We start from the raw sequence: 6,145 nt of genomic DNA, 5'->3' as shown, positions 1-6,145 counted from the left end.
GCTGACAAGCACTCGTCTGTGCCAAGGGTGGCTGCACTGTTTTCAGCAGTGGTAGAGAGAAAAGGAAACACAATGGTCTGGTATTTAGAGTGGCCACATTGTGGCCTCTGCTTCTTGGCACACAGTTTTGTGCCCACAGTTCATGGTGGCTGCAAAAATACAGGTATAAAATCGCCTCTACTACACGCTCCACTTCTGAGAAAGTGGGTCAGTGAGTCAGTTTAGTTTTTCTCACACTTGGGTATTTTGTATTTGCTCTTACTACATTAATGAGCTGGCTAGTTGTCAGGCAGTGTCATTATTTGTTGGTTTTAGTTGTGCAATGTCAGTACTAACTAGATTGTTAATTAACTATTAAAACCACAAAAATATGTAGAATGTCACTAAACTCCATTTACCTGGTTATGAGCACAACCTCAGCACAAGGAGCTAGAACAGAAGGGCTCTGCACCAGCAGATATGCATTAAACCTAAGCAGGAAGCCGGAACTAAGGGCCAAATTCAGTTCAGCTCTTATTTACACATTGCCTTCACTGAGGGAGTCACAGAACACAGTTCAGCCATAAACTTCAGCCTTGCAGTGTGATACTCATTAAACTCTTGGCGGTTGCTAGGTTACAGTACCCTCATAGCAGCACCGATGAGCCAATCAGAGATTGCTCAGATTAAGTAATGCAGGGTGCAATCTATGGGGAAAATGTATTTTAGGCAGCAAGAACTCTGGCAATAATTTTGTAAGCATTTCAATATTGACTTTAGTTCTCATGGACTATGGGTCCCATGGGAGCTGAGTGCACTTGGGATCTCCTAGGATGTGCCGAACACCCTGGCAGAATTATATCCATACCAAATAATTCCTTAAATAAATAATTAAATAGGGTATCTTTTCCCCATGACTGCTATTGCTGCAGAACAGATAGTGCATAATGTCAATGTTGCAATGATGACTTTTCAGTACACGAAGAGTGCCAGGGCTCTCTGCTCTGTTGGCATCACGCACAATCATTCTCAATGAGCCGGAGAATGCGTGGCAATAAAAAATTACCCTATCTGTCCTGCGAATAATGAGGAAACCTTTGCAGTGCTATTCCAACTTGTATCTGTAAACCTGGTAGAGTAAACTCAGACCCTTATAAATTGCTGTCCAATTCTCGAATCAGCCCCATCAAGACAAGGGGGAAAAAAGCAATACAGACTATTAATGATTCTGAGCTTCATGGGCCAAGCTTATATCTAGTTTAATTCCCCTGAAATCAATGGCGTTTCACCAGGGATACATTTAGCCCCGTGACTCTAAAAGTTCTCCTGCTGCAGCACCCAAAATCACAGAGTCAAGCAGCTTTCCGGTTCCAGTCCCAATAGATCAGAAGCTTAAGTGAGTAGTTTCAGATAGGGTTCCTGAGTTCTAAAGTCATGTGTGGGGCAGGACTCAGGGCTATAAGAGTGCACATATATAAGACATACATTGAAGCCCCTGAATTTGAGTCTAAATATCTGTGTGATACTCACGCCTGTCATAACTGCAGGTGAAATTTAATGAGATAAATGATGCAGGAGGTTAGGTGGGATCTGCAAAAGGAGTTAGGTGTCACAATGCTGAGTGTCACAGTACCTAACTTTTAGGCCCCCAGAAAGTCACAGGAACAACAGTGCAATCCACAAAGCCTGAGTTAGGTGCCTAGACTCCCTGTACAATGAATGGGGAGAGACAGGCGCCTAAGAACGCAATCCACAAAAGCCAGCACTCTACGTGGGGAGCTGCCTAAGCTAGCCAATGAGAGATAGCAATAAGAGGAGTGTGTGCTGAGCCCTGCCCCTCTCTTGGAGATAGGTGTCTAAATCCAGGCTGCAAGGAGGTGCCTACCTCTGCTTAGCAACCCACAAATGGGACCCTGCTGCCTGCAGTCAGGTAGCTTAGGCGCCTAACGCCATTCCTTGAAGGAGTTAGGCACCTGCGTCACTTCACACAAAATGGCCGGAGGAAGACATGCCCACATTATAACCCAAGGGTTAGAGCCCTCTCGTGGGATATGAGAGACACACATTCAATTCTCCCCGCCCCCCGCCTGAGGGGGAGAGAGAATTTCAACAGGAATCTCCCACCTCTCAGGATAGGTCCCTAAGCACTGAGCTGTGGGATATTCCGACGTAGGAGGAAGTTGTTCCACTGCAGATATATCATGAAAGCATGATTGGAGCAGGGGGTCTGAACCCTGGCTCTCCTGCTCCCCAAGTTGGTGCCCTAACCCGCTGGACTACAAAATCCCATTCTCAGCCTCTCTCTGGCCCAATGATTCTTTAAGTATTTATCTACAGTGGAACAGTCATTGGGCCAGACAGATTCAGTAGTTCAGTGGTTAGAGCACCCATCTGGGAAGCAGGAGACCTGGCGTCCAGTCCTCCTGCTCTAATTATTCTTTCATTATGTATCCACAATGGAACAGCTTCAACAGAAGAAATTAGGGGAGTCCTGCCTCAGACTATCCCATAGCTCAGTGATTAGAGCACCCTCCTGAGAAGTGGCAGACCCCCGTTCAAATCCTTTCTCCCCCACTCCCTGAGGTTGAAATTGAACCTGGGTCTTCTACAGCCTAGATAACTGGTCAAACCACCAACCTATGGGATATGCTGATGTGGGGCTCCCTCAGTCTCTCTTGTTGAAGTTGTTCTACTGTATATAAATAAAGAGTCATTGGATCCTAACTCTTCCAGGCCACAAAGTCATTCTTACTCTCTCTCTGGCCAAAGTACAATTGTATGTGAGATGTGCATTTGCTGGTAGAAACTGCAAGAATGTAAGAAAAGGTCTAACTGGACACCTCTCTCTCACCAACAGAAGTTGGACCAATAAAATATATTACCTCACCCACCGTGTCTTTCTAATTTCCTGGGACCAATCTAGCTACTACTACAGTGCATACAAAGTGAAAAAGAATAATTTCTGCCTGAAAATGCCTCATATTTTAGGAAAACGTGCAGCTAACCCTTCTCACCAAACTAGCAGCCAGCAAAAACTCCAAAGCATCTTTCAGAAATATCAGGAGAACTAGATTGTTGGAGGAGAAACCCAGCACATGGCTGATTTAGATACTTTAAGGTCTACAAATCTGCGAATACCAAAAATGTGGACTTTGGAAACGCAGCACTAGACTACGAGCGGGGAAGGGCCTTGGGGAAAAGGCGGGGCCTCAGGGAATAGGATGTTTGGTTTTGTGTGATTTGAAAGTTGGCAACCCTAATTTTAGAGTTATGAACAACCTCCATTCCTGAGGTGTTCGTAACTCTGAGGTTCTACTGTAATCTGTAAATATTAAGGGCCTGATTGTATATCCCTTCCACACCCAAAATGAAGATACAATTTGGGCACTGAATAAGTAATGAAATACAACTAAATGCAAGATGTAATTATTTAGTGAAGTTTTTAAAAAGCAAGATTATTACCTATTACACCATACTTGATCCTTCACCTGACATCCCATAAGGGTCAGAGTATACAGCCCTTAAAGCTTCAATTCAGTTATGCTTATTAAACAGCATTGCAAATAAAGTGAGTGCACACTTTATTATAAGAGGTAATCTATTTGTTTGGTCTTGGGGGTGACTAACAATCTCGTTTTTAAGAAACAGACACTTTTGAGTCTCTCTAAAATGTATTTTAGAACTAATTTTTTTCCTAGTCATTAATAAATACTATTTCAGGCTATTGCCAGTAATTTGAAAAAGAAATTAAAATAGCTGTCACTCAGCAACCCAGGAGGTGAGCCTTAACAGTGGACGTGCTGATAGACATTCAGCCAGCTTTAACCTTTGTATGAAATACCTTAATGGCTCCTTATGCAACATAATCATCTAAATAAGAAGGATCTAATAAACGGAGCGCCCTTATCCTCTGATGCACAGCAATGTGCCATATGGCACATACATAAGTGAAGATTAGCAATTAGACAAGGGCTGAATTCTCTGTAACATGATTACAGTATAAAAATAGGCTAGTAAGAGACTGTAAAAGCATCTGATAGTTTTCTCATTTTGCACCATCATGGAAAACAAGGATTTTTAATGGTTTGATTCTGTGGCTATAATTTTACAAATGGTCATTGTTAACCGAAGTAGCTGAAAACAGGAATATAAAATTTCAAAGTATCAAATATACTTGTGTACAAACTTATAAACATTCCCTGAGGATATTATAACAACTCTGTGATTTTGGAACCAATTGTAAAGGATTAACAGAGGATTCCAGAAAGTTCACATTTGGTTTTTATGGTTATGTGTTGTTAACTGCCATTCCGCTCTTGAACTGCAGGAATAAATGGATACTGAAAATTGCTTAGTCAATGGGAAAAAACTCTGTTGTGAGTATACTCATAGTAAACCACTATTTTATTACTACCAGCTACGGTTTTACTGAATAGTTTTAGAATTATTTCTTAAAATCTTTAATAATGGGGATTCTGACTGACTCATTGAAAATATATAGAGATGATGTATACAGTTGATTGCATCCATCTCCCTCTACCCTCACATGTGCATAACTTTAAGAATGTGACTTGTTCCATTGACCTCAAAGTTAAGTATGTGCAGGACCTGGACATTAGCTATTTGGGGCTGGGACTTTGCTGGGACTTTGTGTGTGTACACCTAGTGCAAAGTGGCCCTGATCTTGACTGGAGTCGCTGGGCGTCTCTGCAATACAAATGTTTAATAATAATAATAATTGTGAAATATTTGTTCCATAGGGTCTGGCTTTCTCAGAGAGTTTTATTAATTTTAATAGCTAAGGAATAGGGACACAGTCACATTCACCATTGGCAGAATTCAGTGACATTCACCCCAGAACCAACAGCCTGCATGGGGCCATTCATGCTGCCCAACTCCGGTAGTGACCCCAGGCAGGCTTTTTGTAGTGGGGAGGACAACAGACTGAGTTGTCGTAGGGCTAAGCTCTGTGCTCATCCCAGATCAACCAGCATGGTGTAATGGGTGAGTCATTGAATCCTTTATTATACCTATGTAAGGCCCAATCCTATAAACCTTTACTCACAGGTGTATTTCTGACCTTCAGTGCGACTACTTACCTGGCAAAGGAGGTCTTACACAACAACTTGCAGTACCAGGTCCTTCGTGGTCCTAAACACCTGCAGAGAAGACACATAAGGTCAGTGAACCCTTTAGTACATGTGATAGAGTTATAAAGAGCAAGGGTGTTTGAACATTATTGATCACAAGTTTTGCTCCTCTTTGTCTTTATGTTTTAAACCTTGCTTTTTGTTGCATTACCTGCTTAGGGTAAGAATGGTGAAATTCATTTAACAATTTTTATTTAATACAGTTATGAAGATCTGGAATATAATGCCCTTTAGGTTTGAAATGTAGGTAAAAAAAAACCATAACTCCATTTGCAAGTAATTTTTCAAAGTATGCAACTTTTATGTGGGATTTACCCAGACACACCCAGAGATTTTGCTCCTGGTTCTCATGTTAATCCAGAAATGGGATTCTGTCAATATTATGTCATCTTATGGTTAAAGGTACTAACAGGAAAAAAGGAATATTTATATATAATGTGTGTGTGTGTGAGTTAGTTATTATTTCCAATATCCATTGGAAACACAAGGAGAAAAGTCAGTTTTGACAGCTGAAATATGCAAAATCAGCTGGGAAACATATTTATTTACAAAATCCTAATTAACAAACAATTAATAGTTAAACAAAAATTGTTTTAAAAAGAACTTGACAATGTCTGGAAATATTTAGTTTTAAATAAAACAGAGTGTAAGCCAAACAAACACACCCAGGCAATTTGAAATTAATAAACATATGTATTAGTAATATATTAAAATATCAAGTAATATAACTACATAAACATTAAAATGGCATGGTAACAATTGGGCAGTTCTTGGACACTGGTTGGGGTGTGTCTTTAGAGATATGCTTCTGTTCCTGGGATGACCAGAATTTGTAGATTACCCATAAACTATTATTTTTTTAAGTCTCTCTGGCAGTTTAATATTGTTTTCTGCTGGAATTATATTTAGTCAATGCCATGAGCAATTAAGTTCTTCAGTGTGAGTATCATGCCTTTAGAGTGATGAGGGCCAGAACAGTTTCTTTTACAACTGTAGCGTTTAAGCCACAAGACAGT

Source organism: Malaclemys terrapin, chromosome 1 (genome assembly GCF_027887155.1).
Source record: "Malaclemys terrapin pileata isolate rMalTer1 chromosome 1, rMalTer1.hap1, whole genome shotgun sequence".
Lineage (NCBI taxonomy): Eukaryota > Metazoa > Chordata > Testudines > Emydidae > Malaclemys > Malaclemys terrapin.
The sequence above is the reverse complement of the archived record's forward strand: the minus strand, read 5'-3'. Positions refer to the sequence as shown.